Genomic DNA, 21,860 nt, shown 5'->3' on the forward strand with positions numbered 1-21,860 from the left:
TAAAGACCTACAACCTGTCCTTAATCGGGATGCCACACTCCAGAAGGCCCTAGGTGACAGGCCTGTTCTCTCCTACAGACAACCTCCCAACCTTATAAGGATTCTCACCCACAACCACAGTTTATACTGCAGGAACACCAATCCTGGAACTTTTCCTTGCAACAAAGCCCATTGCCAGCTTTGTCCACATATCTATTCTGGAGAACCATCACTGGACCTAACCAGGTTATTCACAGAATCATGGGCACATTCTCATGTTCCTCAACTAATATCATATATGCCATCATGTGCCAACAATGCCCAGATGCTTTGTATATTGGACAGACTTCAAACTCTCTTAGACAAAGAATTAATGGGCACAAAATGGACATAAAAACACTCCTAATCCACAAACCAGCCAGCCAGCATTTTAATGGAGTGGGCCATTCTGTTAATGACCTGAGGGCTTGCATCTTACTGAAGAGGAATTTTCACACTGCTTTGGAAAGAGGCTGCTGAACTCTCTTTTAGATTCAAATTTGACACATTAACACGTGGTTTGAACGAGGATGGGAATTTTTTAGGTCATTACAGGGGCTCTTTTGCATACTTGGCTTAATCTAATTCTTGACTCCCCGCACACCCCCTTCTACCCCTCTACTCTCCGATTTGCTCACCTTGATAATATTTTTCTGATTTCTCAACCTTGATTACTATTTTTGTTTCTCTGTGCCTTAAATATTGAGTTTGTTCTGGTATGGCTATGATCTGAAGAAGTGGGTCTGTCCCATGAAAGCTCATCACCTAATAAATTCTGTTAGTCTTTAAAGTGCTACTGGACTGCTTTTTTGTTTTGATAAGTCACAGACAGGCATTGCTAGCACCACAGCTAAGTGCAGGGTAGAGCATAATAGACAGGGATCAACGTGACTACAACTACACTCAACAGGTTCGAGTTGGCCAAAGATGCATTTATCTTTGAATAAACAATTCATCAAAACAAATTCTCCAGCTATGCTTGGTGTACCGGTTCAATTCAATGTATGCATGTTTAAACATACACCAGGAGTTCTCTCACATTAATGCCTTATGTCAGCTTTGCAATCATCTCAAAACAGATCAGTGTGGTAGATGTGAAATGTTCTCCTGTATTCAAAAAGGCTGACTCATTCATCAGACAATGGTATTTCTGATAAGCACTGGTATTTCCATTCCACGAGAACTTCCGCCATTTTGGAGGAAAAGTCCAGTTGAGAAAGAAAAACCAAAATTTCTCAACAAAAAGAAAAACCCAAAAAATTTTAATTTCAGCATCAAGTTCTCATTTTGATCTTATTGAAACTATTAAATATGCTACATTGTACCTATCTATGATACAACTGTATGAAAGATTATATTGAAATCAGCCTGAGTATATAATGAAACGAAACAAAAATAACTGAATTGTTCTGACATTGCTGAAGCAAAACACATTGAAATGACACGTTCCCCATACCAAATGTTTCAATGTTGACAAAAATTACACCTCTGATGGAAAATAATTCTGTGGGAAAAAAACCCACAAGCCCTAAGTAGCTCTGCTCCTGATATTTGCAATTAACAAAGAGGAGTGGGAGGGTGCATCTATACAAGGAACTAACTTTGAAGTTAACTTCAAAGTTAGGCACTACTTCGAAGTAGCCAGCAGAGAGTCTACACACATTTTCCCTTACACATTTCCTGCTTCCATTCCCAGGAATGGAGTAGTGCCCTACTTTGAAGTTTAACTTTGAAGTAGGGTGTGTGTAGATGCTCTGCTTCAAAGTTGCTTACTTCAAAGTAAGCAACTTCGAAGTTATTTTTATAGTATAGACACAGCCGGAATGTTCTTCTTTTGCCTTCTCTGCTTTAAATGAAAACTTCTGCACTCTCTGTAGTGTTACCGCTTTCCTGAGGTGAAAATAAGGTGGTACACTCAATGCGCTGCTCTGGTGAGAGCTGGCTGAGGCACTCCACTGCAGGTGGAAGCACGTATGGTGGATCTTGCCTTCTTGCTCTAGGCTGGCACTGGCGTCCCTGCGTGCCACAGTAAAGGGCAGGCAGGAGGGTGTGGCAGGAAGGGTAAAGAGGCTGGTTGGTGGGCTCACTGTAGGAAGTGTGCAGGCTCCCAGCTGGGCTCCAGGGGCAGCCGCTCATGTCCTGCTGCCCCCTCTCTCGCTGGAAGCCAAACAGCACACATGCAGTCCCTGGCATCCGTGAGGAAAAAGCCAGGGGATGGGAGCAGCGGATCAGGGGGTTTCTCACACCACGGCTGCCTGTCTGCTTGTTGCAGTACCCCTGCACAGCTGGCCCTCAGCGCCCTGGGCAGTGAACAGGAGCAGCAGCGCAAGGACCCATCCACCAGCCAGAGAAGATCACCTAGACAGCACTCCGACGCTCTCCTTACACGCACTACTGAGAGCCCCCCACACCCACCAGCCCCCTGCCATGAACTTCCCCCCAGAGCCCTCTGCCCTGACTCCTGCACTCCCAGGCCCTTGCTCTGAGTCTCTCCCCTTCACCCCTCCAGCACAGACTCCTGTGTCCCCCTCCACTGCCCCCTCCCCTGACCACTGCATCACCTGCGCAGCTCCCTGACCTAAATCTCCCCACGCACATCTATCCCCCTGCCTTCACTGCTGCACCTTCCTCCCACACCCCAGCCCTCCGCTCTGAGCCTCCCCATACACTCAGCCTCCTTCCTCCACACCCCTAGACCGCTGCCCTTGAGCCCTGCTCCCTCCAGCCCACCCTTAAATTTCTTACAGGTACTGTTATATTGCAGCCCCTGACCCTCAAATCCCCCTGCCCTGAGGCCCCCCCTTGGGGGGGGGTTCCAATACAATAGTATCAGTAAGAAATTTTAGTTACTGTCCCCCCCCCCCGACTCTTTACGAAGTTTGATGGAATTCTTTTGTTTATGATCGTGACCTTGATATGCACAAAGAAAGAACATTAGCTTGTGTATTGAGGAACAGTGGCAGACTCCTGCGGGAGGGCTGAGGAAAACTGCTCTGGTTTCATTATTTCCAACGTGGAGGTCGGGGGGGGGCGTTCTTCCCTTCAAGAAAGAAGCTCCTCAAAACACCCTGATCTCTTGAGATTGGCAGAGAAATTAAGGACACCCTAGGCCATGTGAAATCGCTGGACATTGCAGCTCATGGGATCCTTGTGGCTTTCTCATGTTTCCTGGCACAGCAGGCCCCTGCCGTTGTGATGCATGGGATGATCCCACCTGCAGTACTGACTCCCCTGAATGGAGCAGGTTCCACAGCAAAAGTGACTACTACCCCACTGGTGAAAAGCAGACATAAAACTGGCATAGACCTAATCTCCTAAGGGTTCCCCTACATAGGTCCTTAGGTAAGACAGAGCCAGTACATCATCTCCTACATCACCCTCACACACCCCCGTGCTCTTTCATTCCTCGGCTGGTAAGTAAGATGAGTATAAACTAGAGCATCCTTGAGGCTACATTAAATTGTGTGAAGAGCTGGGTGGCCCCAGTGTTGGGAGATCATAAAAGAGGACCAAAAGTGACTTTTATTTCCCTCCCCCTTAGCCTGGTACCAAGCAGAGCTTAGTCAGACCTTGGATCTGGGCCATCATCTCTTAAAGTACCATACTGGCAGATATTACTTACCTGCCTTTTATGAAATAGATAAGGAAGCACAGAATCATTGAAATGTAGGACCGGCAGAGACCTTGATAGATTATCTAATTTAGTCCTCTGCACTGAGATGGCATAAGTGTGAGCTCGGCCATCCCAGACAGGCATTTCTCCATTCTGTCCTTCAAAATCTCCAGCGACAGAAATTCCACAATCTACTGAGGTACTTCACCCCAATGCTTACAAGAAGGAAGATTGTCCTAATGTCTAACCTAAATCTCCCTTTCTGTAGTTTATGCCCACTACTTCTTCTCCTGTCTTCAGTGGATAAGGAGAGCAATTGATCACCCTCTGCTTTATAACAACTGCTAATATACTTGACAATGGTTATCATCTCCATCCTCAGTGTTCTTCAGACTAAAAAAAAAACAAAACAAAACACTTCTTCCCCCAATCTTTCTTATAGGTCAGCCTCGAGTTTTCAAATTATTTTATTAGCAGATCTCAAGCCTGGCTATGGAATGAATACTGTTTTGACTTGAATGGTTACCTAACATTCCACAGTACTTTGAAAGACACCCATGTATTTTGTAGGACACCCATGTCTGATTTCTACGTGGCAAAATAACATGAATTTTCTGCTCTGAATGTATGAAAGTAACATCTTAATACTGAATGTGCACACATTAAAAAGTGAATTAATAAAAACAAACATATCTGCAAGAAATTTCCCATACCCCTGTCAAGAGTCAGAATATAAAAAACAAAGTTATAGTAATCAGTGTACCCCCACCACTGAAGCTCTGCCCACATGTAAAAACACAGGCCAATTGACAGCTACCTAGTGCCAATTAACTGTAGCAGTCCATACAATACAGACTGCTTAAATCTTCCTTCCAACTCAGGCGTCTCATGGTTGATATATTCTTTGCAGACCACCCTGTTCACACACAGGTTGTCCCCAGTTGATATGCCCCAACATGCCCTCTGTAAATTATACCACCCTCCACCTGCTCCCCACACCAAGCAGTTCACCCAGAAATTATAACCTCCATCAGGCCTGGAAAAGCAGGTGTAAGTGCTTTGGGGGATCATCATCTTCCAGAGGGGGTAGGAAGCAGAGGGATAAAACAACTGCTCCTCCGTGAGCTCCAGCATTCAGCAGAGTGAAACACTCATTAGAAGATATGTGGGGGAAGGGGACAGCTCATCAGCATAGGAAACAGTTTTGATAGGCTAGCGATGTTAAGTGCTGCTTTATAGGCTACGTCTACATGTGAACGCTACATCGAAATAGCCTAGTTCAATGAATAACGTCTACACGTCCTCCAGGGCTTGTGCCGTCGACGTTCAACATCAACATTAGACAGCACCACATCGAAGTAGGCGCTGCGAGGGAACATCTACACGCCAAAGTAGCCCACATCGAAATAAGGGTGCCAGGAACAGCTGCAGACAGGGTCACAGGGCGGACTAGCGCTTCTGGAGCAACAGCTAGCTGCTGCCTTAAAGGGCCCCTCCCAGACACACGCAGCCTGCACAGCATGCAGTCTGCAGAGCCAAAGGCACGCACACCTCGAGCGACGCAGTCATGGACCCCCAGCAGCAGCAGCAGCAGCAGCAGCAGCCAAAGGTCCACCCAGCCGCCCCTGTAGGAGCAGTGCTCGCCCTGCTCCATGCCATGCAGGAGGCAGCTGATCACATCCTAGCCACAGAGGAGGAGCTGCCCGCAGGGGAGGAGGAAGCAACCCCCAACCCTGCAGCACCGCCCCCCCCGCCTCACACGCCGCCGGCTGTGGAGCTACCCCACCAGCACCGACTGGTGGGAGCGGCTGGTGCTTGGAGAGTGGGACGACGACTGCTGGCTCCAGAACTTTCACATGAGCCGGCAGACATTTCTGGAGCTATGCCAGTGGCTCACCCCCGCACTGAGGCACCAGGACACCTTCATGCGGTGTGCCCTCACTGTGGAGAAACGGGTCGGCATCGCTGTCTGGAAGCTGGTGACTCCAGACAGCTACCAATCTGTGGGCCAGCAGTTTGGCGTTGGCAAGGCCACCGTTGGGGCTGTCCTCATGGAGGTAAGAGGACCCACGGGGGGAGGGGGAGGCAGCCCTGGCAGGGGAGGGGAGGGGAGCGGAGCCCTGGCAGGGGAGGGCCACACACACCCTGCACACCCCTCACTGGTGCTCTCCCATGTGCTTCCCCTGTAGGTCATCCGCGCCATCAACGCCCTGCTCCTCCACAGGCTTGTGAGGCTTGGGGACCCAGATGCCATCATTGCGGGCTTTGCCACCCTGGGCTTCCCCAATTGCTTCAGGGCTCTGGATGGGACCCACATCCCCATCCACACCCCGGAGCACAGTGGAGGACGCTACCTAAACAGGAAGGGCTACCACTCTGTAGTCCTCCAGGCCTTGGTGGACAGCCGGGGCCACTTCCTGGACATATATGTGGGCTGGCCTGGCAGCACCCACGACGCCCGAGTATTCCGGAACTCGGGCCTGTGTCGCCGGCTGGAGGCGGGGACCTACATCCCCCAGTGGGAGATCCTGTGGGGGACACCACCATGCCCCTGTGCGTCATCGCATGCGCGGCATACCCCCTCCGGCTCTGGCTCATGCACCCTTATACAGGCCACCTGTCAGCCAGCCAGGAGAGCTTCAACCAGCGCCTGAACCACGCGCACCAGGTGGTGGAGCGCACATTTGGCCGCCTCAAGGGGCGCTGGAGGTGTCTCCTCACCCACCTTGATGCGGGCCCCACCAACATCCCCCAGATTGTGGACACGTGCAGCGCCCTCCACAACCTCGTTGAGAGCAAGGGGGAGGCCTTCTTTCAGGGCTGGGCTGTGGAGGCCGGCAGGACCGATGTGCAGCCACCCACTGCCCCCAGTCGCCAGGTGGACCCCGAAGGGACCCGGGTCCGGGAGGCACCGTGGGCCCAGTTTGACGAGGCCGCGGGGTGAACGCTGGCAGGCCCCCCACTGCCCCCCCCCACAACACTCCCTGCCCCTACGCCCACAGCACAGAGCACCCAAGAGCACACTCCCTCCCCACTTTTCTTGTAAATAAAAACAGACATGTTTTTCGTGAAACCAGAATATATATGTTGAACTCTTATTATTATATCATAACTATGTACAGCCAAAATAAATATTACATATATACGTATTATAAGATGGAAGGAAAAAAAAGGGGAAGACAAGGAAGGGGAGAACTATTTACATGGGGTAGCAGGTATCATCATAACATAACAGAACAGGGGTCTAATACAAACTATTTACAAAAGATAGGTGAAGGGGATATATGCAAAGGGAGGGTGGGGCCACGTCCTGGGCCCCACACCCCCTAATGTCCAGTGTTGGGGGTGGGCGGCCGTGAGCCGCGCCTCGGCCGCAGCCCACACCGGGGCTGGCTGGGGGCCGGGTGGACTGGGAGATAAGGCCGGCGAGTGTCAGCTGGTGCCAGGCCCCCCTCGGTGGAAGGGCCCTCGGTGGCGGACAGCGGTGCGACGGTGGGTGGAGCGGCGGGTGGAGCAGGCAGGGCAGGCAGAGCGGCGGCCGGCACAGCATGGGGGGGCCAGGTATCCTGCGATACGCTCAAATGTGTGCATGAAGGCCCCCCATGCCTCCTGGTGCGCATGAAGGCCCCCCATCCGCTCCTGGACTTCGAGGCGCCGCTCCTCCACCCGTAAGTGCTGCTTGGAGACCTCCAGCTGCCGACAAAGGATGGCCAGCAGCTGGGGGTCCGTCGCCGTCCGTGGGTGGTGCTGGCTTCGCCGTCGTCCCTGCCCTGGGGCCGGTCGGTCCTCCGCCGAGGGGCTGGCCTGGAGTGGTGGCCCCGGTGGGCTCTCTGGGACCACTGACACCTCACCAGCACTCTCTGGTCCTTCCGATGGTGCAGCTACGGAACACAAGGGAGGAAGAAGAATGGAGACAGCCGTTTGTGTGGGCCCCGAGCCATGGCCCTTGTCCCCCCACCCCTCTGCTGCTGGTTCCCCATCCTCGTCCCTGGGAGATGCTGCTGCAGCTGCTGATGGCTGTCCCACCCCCTCTCCCCGGGGGACCCTAGGTTCCGCTCCCCCCATCCCCAGGAATGGGGCATGGCACTGTCGTGCTGGGCAGCAGGGGCTGATGCACTCTTCTGAGGGACATGCCACTGCTGTCCTTGGGGCCATGGTCATCTGGGCATGTAGAGGGCCCTGGTCATATCTGTTACCTCCGCCCCTCAACCCCGGGGGTGTGCGCCGGGGGGGGTACATACCTGATGGTCCACTCCCACGGTCAGGGGACACCTGGTGGGCGGACGCCCTGCTGGAGGTCCGGGACGGGATGTGGATCCGGAGCCCCGTGTCGCTGGTGGAGGACTCCCCGCTCCTCCTCCGGCATCCCAGGGGTGGGCTCTGGGGGGGGGGCCCTGGGGTGCGGGGCTTACCTCCGGGGCGTACTCCACCTCCGGGGCCTGCTGGGGTTCGTCGGCTGAGGTATCAAGGGTGGCTGGAGGGGAGGTGGTGTGCCAGGGGCCCAGGATGGCCCTGAGCTCCCTGTAAAAGGGTCAAGTGACGGGGGCGGCCCCAGATCAGCCGGGTGTAACCCTGCCGCAGCTCCTTCACCTTACTCCTGACGTGGTCAGGAGTGCGGGCAGGGTGACCCTGGGTGGCCAGGCCCTCGGCCAGCCGAGCGAACGCATCCGCGTTCCGCCTCTTGCTCCCCATTACCTGGAGCACCTCCTCCTCGCTCCAGAGCCCCAGCACGTCCCGAAGCTCGGCCTCCATCCAGGAGGGGCCCCGCTGCCACTTCCCAGCCTGGCTGCTGGTCTGGGAGCCCTGGCTCCCCTTGGGGGGGTGCCCTGGGGGCGCTTAGGGGGCTAGGGGGCGGCCATTGCAGCGGTGGAGGGCTTCTGTGGCTGCAGAGGGGCGTGCAGGCTGGTCGCGTGGCTGGGCTGCTGCCTGCACGCTCTCTCACCTTCCCGCACAGGATGGCAGGGGGTGGGGACCTTTAAGGGGATGCTGCACACAGCAACTATCAAGCTCAGGGGCTGGAGAGAGCGTCTCTCAACCCCTCAGCTGTTGGCCGCCATGGCGGACCCCTCTATTTTGATGTTGCGGGATGCTCAATGGCTACACGTTCCCTACTTCGACGCTGAATGTCAAAGTGGGGCGCTATTCCCATCTCCTGATGGGGATAACGACTTCGACGTCTCGCAGCCTTACGTCAATGTCAGCTTCAAAACAGCGCCCACCACGTGTAGCCATGACGGGCGCTATTTCGAAGTTGGCGCGGCTACTTCGAAGTAGCCGGCATGTGTAGACGCGGCTATAATGTTGTGGACAAGCTGTATGTGTAAAACAAGAGTAAGAATTCATTTATTTTATTTGGTGATTTGCTTAGCATAGAGGTTGGGAACCAACATAGCAAGAAGAACCTTTTTTTTTTCCCTATTTGTTAAAAAACTCAAAAATTCAAGAGCTGCAATGCACACGAATATGGGACAGCCCTTAATAAATAATGTCAAATTGTGCTTTTTGTAACCCTTATTTTAAGAAGAGCGCACACACAATGGTCTGTAATGAGATATATATTAATTGCACAGTGTTCACAAATTTCACATATTCTATTTCCTCACGCTTTATGGGTGTGTTAGTACCTCTGTCTTCCTGACATTGACTCTTGAACCTTCCCTCTGGAGGACTTCTGGGAGTTATCCAATGTTTAGAGATCACATATCATTTGCTGTTTAGGTATGAGTCGCTCATTATTGTTTATCAAAAATAAGCAGGAGGTGGGGTTTTTTTTTTTTTACCTTTGCAATTACAGCATTGGGAGTCACAAAGAAGTCCTTAAAGAGCTGCATGTGGCTCTAGAGCCGCAAGTTGCAGATCCCTGGCTGAGCACATATTTTCAGTAAGGTTTTCTATTGTGATTCTGGAAGCATGTAAGTGCAAATGGCTGGCTAGAAAGAAGTTTGTAAATACTGGGCCTGATCTTCTTTTCATACTAGTGTAAATCATGAGTGATTCTGTTGAATTTACACAGTTGTAAAGTTGCTGTGGATGCAGAATTCATGCCTACATGTTTTCCCTGCCCCATACCATTAAGGGGGCATGAATGGTTTCTCTAAATCTGAAAACCTTAACTCTGCTTTGCAACAGTTCTGTCAGTTTCGTTAATTAAACTTCCTTTTCTATAATTTCCTAAGACGACAGTACTTATAATCTGGCTATTTATCCTCATGTTTGATGTTTCTGACTCATACAAGTACATTAAGTTTGTAAGCAGAAAAGCACTTTGCATGACAAATCTGTGATTCCTGCTGGAAACTTCTGACTGAAATTTATTTCTGCTGTCCACAGGAAATAAGCCACTACGTTGTTATTCACATTTTGGTAATTGCATTATAAACCCCCACTAAGAAATGAAATGGGAATGTGCCTCTTTTTCCCCCTTTAAAAACAAACTTTGCCCTCTCTACCCTCCCTAAAAACATAATCTTTTAAAGAGGAACAGATAGTTAAAATAAAAAAATAATATAAATGCATCATTTTATTTTTGAGTTTTTTAAGATTTCAGCAAATCTTGTTCAGAGTCACTCCTTTCCAGGACAGAATCCTCCCCCATGCAAGTATGGCCTACAGCAAGGGTCAGCAGCCCTTCCGAAGCAGGGTGCCAAAATTTGACCTTTTGATCTCTATATACTGTCTGAGTGCTGGTGAAACTTTTTAAAATCACTAATAGTCCTACTTACAACAGTTTCTTTAATAATTAAAGATGCAGAACTCTACCGTTTAAGGTACTGGTTGGTAGTCTTAGCTGGTCTTTTGTTAATCCACAGGCAGCATGGCTTTGAGCAAGTTCCTTGGCTGCATGGGGGACAGGGGGTGGGACTGAGCTCCCACCTTGCATACCTATGAAAATCAGCTCATGTTCCACTCTTGGCATCCGTGACAGGGGTTGCTGATCCCTGGCCCACGGTCTGTTATTAGAGATATGTATCTACAAGTAGCTGCATCAAAGCGTATATTGTTTGCCTTTGCCCAATTTGCCTTTGCCCAAATAATCCAGATTACTTTGAACCTGTCCTCATTATTTAATACGCCTTCATTTGTGTGCCACCTGGAAAATATATGAGTGATTATTTTATTTTCTTCCAGCTCATTAATAAAAATGTCAAACCATACAGAGCCAACAACCAAATCATGCAGGGCACTACTGGCAATACATGCACTTTATGTTGATTCCCAGGTTACAATTACTTTGATAGACCCATAATTTAGCCAGTTTTTAATTAATTTAAAATGTGCATGTAATTTTTACATCATTCTTAGTTTTAATCAAAATATATGATACGTAGTCAAACATCTTACAAAACTCTGAAGATATTCTCTCAACACTATTACAGTCAGCAACCACATTTGTTATCTCATCAAAAACATATCAAGTTAGTGTGGCAGAATCTGTTTTTTATAAACCCATATTGCTTGCATTAATTACACTGCCATCCTGTTTACTTTATTTGTCGAGTCCAGTATCAAAGCTGGGTTTTTTTCCCATGGTTGAGACTGATGGCAGGCTGACAGATCTTTCAGATCATCCCATTTCAACTTTTTCAAAATTGGCACAATGTTAGCTTTCTTTCAGCTGTACGGAACTCCAAGGGTGTGTCTACACAAAGAACTAACTTTGAAGTTAACTTCGAAGTTAGGCACTACATCAAAGTACCCAGCAGAGTCTACACGCATTTTCCCTTACTTCGAAGTTAACTTGCAAGTAGGGATTCCAACTTTGAAGTCCTTGCTCCATTCCAAGGAATGGAGTATTGCCCTATCTTCAAAGTAGAGTGTGTGCAGACGTTCAACTTCGAAGTTGCTTATTTTGAAGTTGTACTTCGAAATAAACAACTTCAAAGTTATTTTTGTAGTGTAGACACAGCCCAAGACTTACTCAAAAATCAACATTCATGGTCCCCCAAGCCCCTCCATTAGCTCTTTTAAAAATCTTGGATGCAAGTTATTGGAACCTGCTGATTTTAAAAGATCTACCTTTAGAAGCCTCTAAATAAAAATTCTCTAGAAATGCTAATGGAATGGAAAAAGTGCTAGCACCATCATATGATGAGACTATATCATATTTTTCTCCAAATATAGAACAGAACTGATTACTGAACACCTCAGCTTTTTCTGCGTCATTATTAAAAAATTTACTGTTTTCTAGTAATAGGCCAATACCATTCCCAGGATTCCATTTTGTTCCAAATATATTTAAAAAACTCCTTCTTATTGTCCTTAGCTCTGTCCACCACTGATTTCTCTCTGTCCCTTTGCCAAGTTCTTCATCATTTCTAACCTTGGATTTATATTCATTACTAAGGTTAAATTTGAGTCTTAGATATTTTCAGTAAAAGATAGAGACACATCATGAGCCTGTGACCTGTCCCTAACATTGAATCAAAAGACTTTTGGATTGGAGTAGGCAGAGAACTGTTGGAGTTTGCATTTGCTCCAAATCCACCAAGGCTCCTGTGCCAGGGGCTGACCACAGCTGGTCCAGCCCCAGAGGCAATAATCTAACCCTGATCACTGCTCTGACATACCAGGAATTGCTGCACTGGCAGCAGACAACTGGTTAGCTTTCAGGGGACCCAAAGATGCCCGCTTATCAGCTTTTCCAGCAGCTGTTGAAGGGTAATGGTTCCCACCCTGTCAGAACACTGGCTGGGTCAGTCGTCAGCCCAGGGCCACCAGAAAAGCCAACTGCTGGACAGCCCCGAGGCCATGGAACATCAGTGCGGAATGAGTTGCTCTGACGGATGTGAACAAACTGCTTTTTAACCAGCACAGCCTTCCTCCTTGGTTGTGGGATTGTAGATTTTTGGGGATGAAATCAAGTGTTTTTAAATGATTCCCAATTACCATTCATATTTTCTGGTTTTTTTTCCCTTTCAGCTGTTGTGACTCTCAGAGTTAGATGAACCAAAAGTTTTGACAATTATGTTTTATACCACCATAACCTCTACCATGCATGTAGCAGATGATATATGCTGCTAACGGAGAGAGGGTTTCACAATGTAATGGCCTGTGTTTGATTAATGGAATTATGGCTACTGATTTAACTTTTATTTTTTCACTAAAGAACTCTCTTGAAAACACCACATCTCAAAGTCCCTGAATTTATCGGATGGAAACGAGACTCTGTGGTTTGAATTCCATTGTTTTGTTCAACAATTAGATCTACGCTGCAACTCACCTCTCCAGGTCAATAATGGACGTTGACTACCTCAAGGTCACTTCACTGATCTTTGTACATACGGGCCGTGTCTACACAAGCCCCAAACTTCGAAATGGGCACGCAAATGGCCATTTCGAAGTTTACTAATGAAGCGCTGAAATGCATATTCAGTGCTTCATTAGCATGCGGGCGGCCGCGGCGCTTCGAAATTGATGCGGCTTGCCACCGCGCGTCTCGTCCCGACGGGGCTCCTTTTCGAGAGGACCCCGCCTACTTCAAAGTCCCCTTATTCCCAGCTCAGGAGAGTCACATGAGCTGGGAATAAGGGGACTTTGATGCGGCTTGCCACCGCGCGTCTCGTCCCGACGGGGCTCCTTTTCGAAAGGACCCCGCCTACTTCGAAGTCCCCTTATTCCCAGCTCATGTGACTCTCCTGAGCTGGGAATAAGGGGACTTTGAAGTAGGCGGGGTCCTTTCGAAAAGGAGCCCCGTCGGGACGAGACGCGCGGTGGCAAGCCGCATCAATTTCGAAGCGCCGCGGCCGCCCGCATGCTAATGAAGCGCTGAATATGCATTTCAGCGCTTCATTAGTAAACTTCGAAATGGCCATTTGCGTGCCCATTTCGAAGTCTGGGGCTTGTGTAAACACGGCCATGGTGTATTAACCACTACAACAGCAGCTTGCAACGCCCAAATCAATTTAACCTTGCACTTATTGAATCAAGTGGCAGAGGAACATTTGGGGTCTCCTTACAGTTTCTTTCCCTATTTTTGAACAGATTTTCCCCTTATAGTGACTAACAGACCTGCTTCTGAGAATAGTAATGGCCATTCTGCCTGGTAACAGTAAGCATCAAATCGGAGGTTTTTTTGTGAACAGCAAGCACTATAAATAAGTTTTGTGCTTTTCAAAAGATGTTTTAAATCTAAATAATCCATCTACCTTTTGATAAATAGATCAATCTTATATAAAGTCCCTCTAGAAAATATAAAAAGCTAATGATGCAATACTTTTGTAAGGCTGGTTTTAATAAACTAGATAATGCAAACTGCCATAGTAATCAATTTAAGCTCATGCAACTCTTCTCATCTATAGGTCTCAAAGCACTTTACAAAAATGGATCATCAGTCTTTTTTCCAAAGAGGAAAGTGTATGAGATGGGGAGTCTGCCCCACAATGTCCTGGAAAAGGTCAAACACAGCCTGGAGAGAGGGCTGAGATTGTGGTGCCCACAGATGTGGCATATATTAGCCAATTAGGGCCCAGCTGAGGACTGTATAAAAGAGGGTTCTGGAGAGCGGGGCAGAGAAGACTCTTGCTCCAGCTGTGGAGCAGGAGGGACCTGGTTGTCAGGGAATCTACAGGGGCTTCCGAACACAGAACAGGGCTGGGGGAAAGGCAGGCAGAGCTGCAGGAGCTCTGACCAGGAAAGCTCCCAGGCTGCAAGATCTAAGACAAGGCTTGAGGGTACGAGGGTGGCATGGAGGCAGCCAGGGCAGCAGAAGGCAGCAGGCATAATTGGCCCCTTGCCAATTATGGGTGGCCATTTTGGGCTCCTATTTGCTCTGAGGTAAAAGGCTAGATGATGACTGGCAGTGGGTTACTGAGGCAAGGTGGATATAGGGATTTGGGAATCCCTAGTAGGGGAGGACCCCAAAGAGAGGAGCATTGTGGCAAGGCAGCACCCTGAGGGAATGGCACCATGGTCAGGATGGACACAGGTCCTGATATAAGTTGGTGGAGAACAGACAGGTAATAGCAGCTAAGACACAGCAGGAAGACAGTGCTCCAGAGGCTGGAAGAGCTAATTCCCTGAGTGACCAGCAAGAGGCTCAACAGCAGTGAGTCACACCCAATTATAGTGTGGCATAGAAAAGCTGAGTGGTTTGCTCAAGGGTCCTTATGTTAATAGCTGAAGCGGGATCATAACACTGGTCTCCTGACTCGAAATCTAGTGCCCTATCCACTGGAAAACATTATCCCCATCACATTATCTAATTAGTACAAGTATGATAAGAGACTCTGGTGCATGAAACTGCTGACTTAGCATCATTATTTCTAAACGCTTTGGTACAGACTGCCTTTTACAATTATTTTTATTTGCGTTCACCACTAAAGCTGGATGAAGTCAATAGAAAAAGTCCTGCTGACTTACGTGGGAACGAGACAAGGCCCTGAATGCTCACTTTTGTTCATGAATTTAACATTACTTCACTCCTGTGAGGTAACCCCATTTTACAGACAAGAACTGAGACACAGACCTAAAAGGCCACATTCCACTCGTTGTCCTCTCCCCTGCGTGAGAGGGCTGAAGGAAATTGCCCCTCATTTTGTTTACCCTGAATGAGATGGAATTAGTCAGGATGTGTTACAATCTCTATTTGCCTTCTGGAGGCAGAGGACACTTCAAAGGGGTCTGAGAGGGCTGAGGAGGAAAAGCTTCATGGCTTTAGTTCCCTCCCACACTTCACACCAGCCACTAAGATGCTCTAATATGTGCCAAGGAATGAGACTGGCTCCAAAATGAGGATGCTGTAAGCAGCAACTCTGCATTCTCCTCTCAGTTGCACCCACAGGGCAAATGATAAATCCAGTCCAGTAAGTTTTGCCTGTGGTACTGCATGAGAACTGAGGAATTACCATTCTGACTCAGACCTGCGGTCCATCTAGCTGTGTACCCTGTCTCTCCGCAGTGTCCAGTTTCAGATGCTCAGAGGCAGGTTCAGGGAACCATTCAATGAACTACACAGATACAGCATGTGTCCTCCAAGGGAATCACTTCCTAACTTTTAACAAACATTACCTAAAACCCTGATGCGCGAGGACTTACACACCTTCCAAAAATTACTTGCAAAGTATTTAGTATAAACAACTCTTATGTTTCTGTTACTCACATAAACATCCAAACCCTTTTTGAATCCTGGTAAGTTGTTTGGTCTCAGTGACATCCCATGGCAATGATTTTCACAGTCTACTTATGTACTATACACAATACTATTTCCTTTTATCCATCTGATGGAATGCCCCTTCTTCTTGTGTTATAAGGCAGAGAGAAGAGAGGCTCCTCATCTACTGTTTCCAGTCATTATTCTGTATACATATATTTAGTGTGCTCTCTCTTATTCATTGCTGTTAACAATCGATATCTTTTTTCAGTCTCCCTTCATGAGAGATCTTTTTCAGGCTTGTAATCTTTCTTATTGCTCATCTCTAAACTTCCTTTGATTTTGAATTTTTTGAGGGAGGGAGACGGTGGCCAGGTCCTCAGAGGCAGTGGGGTGGTCTAGTGGTTAGGTCCCAATGTTAATCAGAAGCCCGGGGTGTAGGACTTCCAGCTGCTTACCAGAGTCTGTTCCTTCAGTCTGGGGCATGGCCAGAAGAGCCCACTTTCCCCCTCTTCAGTGGGGTTTTCATTCAGGTTCTCCTCCTTGACACCTGCAGGAGGGTTTGGAGGCTTGGGTCCTCCAGTGTTTGACCCAACAGGCAACTCTGGCTCAGCTCTTGCAGACAGCAGAAACAGCTCCTGCCTCTTCACTGCTCAGCCCCTAACTGAGCCAGGTTTCCTCCTTTAATTTTCCTTCCAGGCCTGGCATTGGCTGCAGGTAAAACGGGGTGGAGCTAATTGGACAAACAGGCCTTCTTTCGCCCCTTCACTCCCTCACAAAGACCTATTACTGCAAAAAGTATGTCAGATAATGGTAACTTATTTATGGAATGACATTATAATATTTTCTGCATTATTTTCAGAGATAACTCTATGTACAGTAACAGAGACAAAGCTGTGCTAGTCTATGTACTATCAAAACAAAAAAGAGTAAAGTAGCACTTTAAAGACTAACAAAATAATTTATTAGGTGAGCTTTAGTGGAACAGACACACTTGCCTATGCCTATGCCTAAAATATTGAGTCTGGTCTGGTCTGGCTATGGTCTGAAGAAGTGGGTCTGTCCCACGAAAGCTCACCTAATAAATTATTTTGTTAGTCTTTAAAGTGCTACTTTACTGCTTTTTTGTTTTGGTTCTATGTACAGTTTGTATCCTCTATATACTACAGTTATGCTCAGTTTTACACCCTTATTTGCATTATTTTTCAACCTTTTGTCTGTATTTTGTATTGCTGAATGTATTTATTGTTAGTAGGATACAACTACTTTACAGTATGATTCTCAACAAGAGGTACGCAGAGGTTTTCCAGGTTCATCACCTCACTGAGATACTTACCTTATTTTACAACAGGATACAAGAAAAGCACTAAAGAGGTAAGAGCAACTAAAATTTCACACGGATGGCTTTTATACTGTTTAAATAGTAAATATACACTGAAAATATAAGTACAATATTTATATCCCAATTGATTTATTTTATTAAATAATAAAAATGAGAAAGTAATTGTGCTGTGACATATCTGTATTTCTATGCTTGATTTTGTAAGCAAGTAGTTTTTAAGTGAGGTCAGACACAACAGAAATCAGGCTGAAAGGGATACAGTAGTGTGGAAAGGTTGAGAGCCACTCTTGGGCCTTTATGGTTCCCCTTTTCCTTTTCTCTCTATCATTATATCCAACTTAATTTTACCCCACTTTTCCAAAAATTCTCTGTTTTGAAATTTAGGATCATTTCATTAATTTTAATTTAGTTTGAGCTCATTAATGACAGATATGACATACACTTTTGTCCTATTCTGCATCGATATTTAAATCATGACTGATGAACCTTAAGGTACACGTGCACACATGGACTGACCAAATGACCAACCAACCATAGGAATGAATCTCAGAGCTCTGGTATTTGTCTTGGGCTCATGCTATGGGGCTAAAAATTGCACTATAGATGTCTTGCCCAGGCTGAAGCCTGGACTCCAAGATCTGTCCCTTTTCTTGGCGTTTCAGAGCCTAGTCTCCAGCTTGGGTGGGAGCATGCACTCTGTGTGATCCCCATAAGACTGAGTCCATTGACCCAGACTTGGAGACTCACCTGTGCGGTATGTTTTTAATTTTTTAGTGGTTTCTTTGCAGAGTAGATGCATCCCAAGTGATACCAGACTCAGGCCCCATATTTAATGTGGTACATTTTCTCAAAAATAATAAGAAAAACATCAAACCTTCCGACAATATACACAATGAAGCACCAAGAAGAAAAAGAATCTAACTGACCTCATGTGTGTTCTGTAACAGGATTACATAGTCATTTTTTAAATCCGAGAACAACTAGAAGTAGTTCTGCAGTGCCTCATCTAGCAAAAATGCCCCAAGTTTAACACAAAATATGTGGCAGTTAATGGGGAATATCAAAAGTGGGTTAAAAAAATTAAGAGCAGATCTTCACAAAGTCCTTGATAAAGTGATACTGGGATTTCTCAGGTCTGGTATTGTTCATGTCCCAAAAAGAATATTACAGAGGACAGAATATTCTGATTATTAAGTAGAACTTCCATCCATAGTTCATTCTGAATCATATTAATCATTCTCCCCCTCATTTAACATAGCCTATGCTTATATTTCAATGTAACCTAGTGCTTAACATCTGCTCGCAAGATGGGAAGCCTACCACTAACGTGACCTTTGAATGTATATTGGAAAAAAAATCAAACCCTAACCTCAAAACATAAAGAGCAAAAATATGTATCTCTGTAAGCAATCAAGTAATCTTGTCATCTCTCAGGTAACCTAAAAACTTCATTCTGTCTATAATCTCTTGTCTCTTTCTGATTAAATTTCCTCTAACATTTCCTCTCTTGCTTCACTAGAAACAGTATATTTGATAAAGTGTGTTGCTAAAGTTTGGGTGTCATCAGGAAAAGAAGCAAAACAAAAAGCCTGATAATGCAATCTCCCTGCTGACAAATTAATATTCAGGACTAAATTCTCTGCTGGCATAGTTCCGTTGATGTCCATGAAGTTATGCCAGCAGAGAATTTGGCTCTTACTATGCATTCTTAGTGAAGGAATATTGGCACTCACAGAAACCATCTTCAAACCATTCCCCACGTAAGGGGACAACTTGCTTCAGGACACAATTGACTTCTTTCACTAACTCTGCAGCATTAACTATCTCTGTGAAACCAACGTCCTTCCCATCATGAATGCCACCTCCCTATATACCAACATCCCTCACAATGACAACATCACTGTCTGTCCCAAATATTTAAAAGATCATGGAAAACCCTCAGGTATCCTCACCAAACTCACCCATTTCATCCTTTCCCATAACAATTTTACAGTCAAAACCAACACTGTCCACACCTTGAGAACAGACATGGATTCTAGAATGGCTCCCCAATATGCCAATCTCATCTTAGGTCACCTTGAAAAAGAATTTCTGAACAAATACACCCTCAAGCTAATGATATACCTGACATACATCAATGATACTTTCACTCCCTGGAATATTCCATCACAGATGTCCAACACAACACCAAAACTAATCCCAAGCTATTAACCTCCCTCTAGAACACAACTATAACAGCATCAATCACCTGGATACCACAATCAACTTCAAAAATGGAATCCTATGGACAATTATATACCAGAAACCCATAGATCACCACACCTATCTTCATGGACTGAGTAGCAACCCCAAACACACCAGGAAATCTGTTATTCCAGGCACTCAGATATGACTGAATACATTCCAAGGAGAAAGTCTGTAGTATACACCTTAATGCATTTACAACCACCCTTCACCAAACAAAGGCACTCCACTAGAGAAGATTTAATAGCCCAGGGCATAGGCGATTTGGCCTTGTGATCACAGCTGGATTGGAGTTCCTGCTTCATGGTAGTCAGTGACCAGGGATTGGAGAAATTGCTAGAGCCAGGTTCAGTAAGCAAGGGTCCAGGTCAAAGTCAGGTAAGACTTGGAGACCAGAAATGAGGGAGTAGGAGGCAAGAGCTCAGGTCAGAGTTAGTCTGGTATCAGAAGCCAAAGATCAGGAGACAAGGTAGCATCTTTAGTCAGAGCGGGCCCAAAGTCTGTTTTGTTGCCCAGAAATCTTACTGGGGCACTGGCCAGGGTTGAATAAGGTGGTTGGCCAATCAGAGGACTGCAGAGTATCATCATTCTTGATCCTTGTGCAGTTCTTCCTTCAGCGCCCATTGTCCACAGCGCTCCCTGCTGTCGTCTCCCTCTGAGACCAGCAGCCATCCCAGGTTTTGTAGACCTAGGTTCTAGCCTCGTCATCCTTACAGAAGCAGATTACAGAACAGGCCACCACAACACTTCATGAGAACCTGCTACAATACAGACATAACACCCTCTGACAGCACACCTCCTACTACCACCTACCACACCTATACAGGATATTATCAAATGATTACAACCCATGCTCACTGGGGACCATATTCTGAGCTCCATTTCAGGTCTACAAACCAAGTCTCTAAACTCATAATCAACCAGACTCCACACAGACCAGGACAGGCCAACTCACAGCAGAAAGATGCAAAGCCTCTAGACATATGTCCATCACCACCAAGACACAATTCAAGATCCTGGGTCCCATACATGCCTAGCATAACTTGTGGCATGCTTCATCCAGAGCAATTAATGCCCCAATGAAAGCTATGTAGGTGAAACCGATCAATCATTATGCTTTCAAATGAACTCTCAAAGACAAATGATAAGAAATAAAAAACCCATTTTTATATCTGACTTCTTAGCCATCATCCTCAGATGAAACCATCAAAACACTTTCAAAAGATTAAGCCTGGGTACTTAAATTCATAGCTTTTGTAGACACAATCAAAAAACAAACACTGGACTGAACACAGACACTGAATTTGTGACTTTTTACAAACAATCTGAGACCTAGTTAACCAGCCCCTACTCTTTCCCACCCGTGACTGGAGAAGTGTTAATGGCCACTCCAAGATGAACAGTTTTAAGTGTTTACTGCTTATTCTAAACAATCTCTTCCAGTTTGTATTTAGCAGGGACATTCTGAGTACCTTTCCCAGACCTGAAGCAGAGGTCTGTGTGTAAGCTATAAAGCTTGTCTCCATGACCAACAGAAGCTGGTCCAATAAAAGAAACTGTTTCAACCATCTTTCAGCCTCAAAACTGCAGGGGTGAGTCCTCAAGTGATGTCAGCTGAGTTGCTATCACCAGCGGATATCTAACACCAGAGCTTGATTATTCATTGCTCTGCACCACATGCAGTCATTTACTTAAGTGTAAAGTGGGTATAAAATGCTGCCACATCAGAATGGTCACATTACCCAGTCAGATAATGACAACACATGATGAAAGCCATCAGAGAATCAGGTCCTCAAATTTGAATGTCATTGTCATTTCTCTCTCTTCTTTCAAACTAAAGCCTTGCCTACAGTTAGACATTTTGCTATACCATCAAAACTGTCCTGCTGCAGATGCAATTTATACCCGCAAAAGTGCTCCTGCTGGGATAACATATTCCATTTCAGCAAGCAAAGTGAGCTATAATGCAAAATGCTTTTTACTGTTAGTGTAACTGCACCTATATGAGGGCTTGTTCAGCATAAGTATATTGTAAAAGTGCCCTTACTCCACACCAATATAGTAAGCCAGCAAAACTTTTAAGGGCAGACATAGGCTGTGTCTACACGTGCCCCAAACTTCGAAATGGCCATGCAAATAGCCATTTCAAAGTTTACTAATGAAGCGCTGAAATGCATATTCAGCGCTTCATTAGCATGCGGGCGGCAGCCGCGCTTCGAAATTGACGCTCCTTGCCGCCGTGCGGCGCGTCCAGACGGGGCTCCTTTTCGAAAGGATGCTGCCTACTTCGAAGTCCCCTTATTCCCATGAGCTCATGGGAATAAGGGGACTTCGAAGTAGGCAGGGTCCTTTCGAAAAGGAGCCCCGTCTGGACGCGCCGCGCGGCGGCAAGGAGCGTCAATTTCGAAGCGCGGCTGCCGCCCGCATGCTAATGAAGCGCTGAATATGCATTTCAGCGCTTCATTAGTAAACTTCGAAATGGCCATTTGCATGGCCATTTCGAAGTTTGGGGCACATGTAGACACAGCCATAGTGTCCTTAACGACTCATGGCTT

General features: G+C 46.7%; 1 protein-coding gene across 3 annotated transcripts in view; it reads right to left on the minus strand.

Annotated features, from left to right (window-relative positions):
* Window positions 1-21,860, minus strand: part of MOCOS (molybdenum cofactor sulfurase) — a 373,921-nt gene that overhangs the window by 122,077 nt on the left and 229,984 nt on the right. The window lies entirely within an intron of this gene.

This window comes from Carettochelys insculpta, chromosome 2, assembly GCF_033958435.1.
Source record: "Carettochelys insculpta isolate YL-2023 chromosome 2, ASM3395843v1, whole genome shotgun sequence".
Classification (NCBI taxonomy): domain Eukaryota; kingdom Metazoa; phylum Chordata; order Testudines; family Carettochelyidae; genus Carettochelys; species Carettochelys insculpta.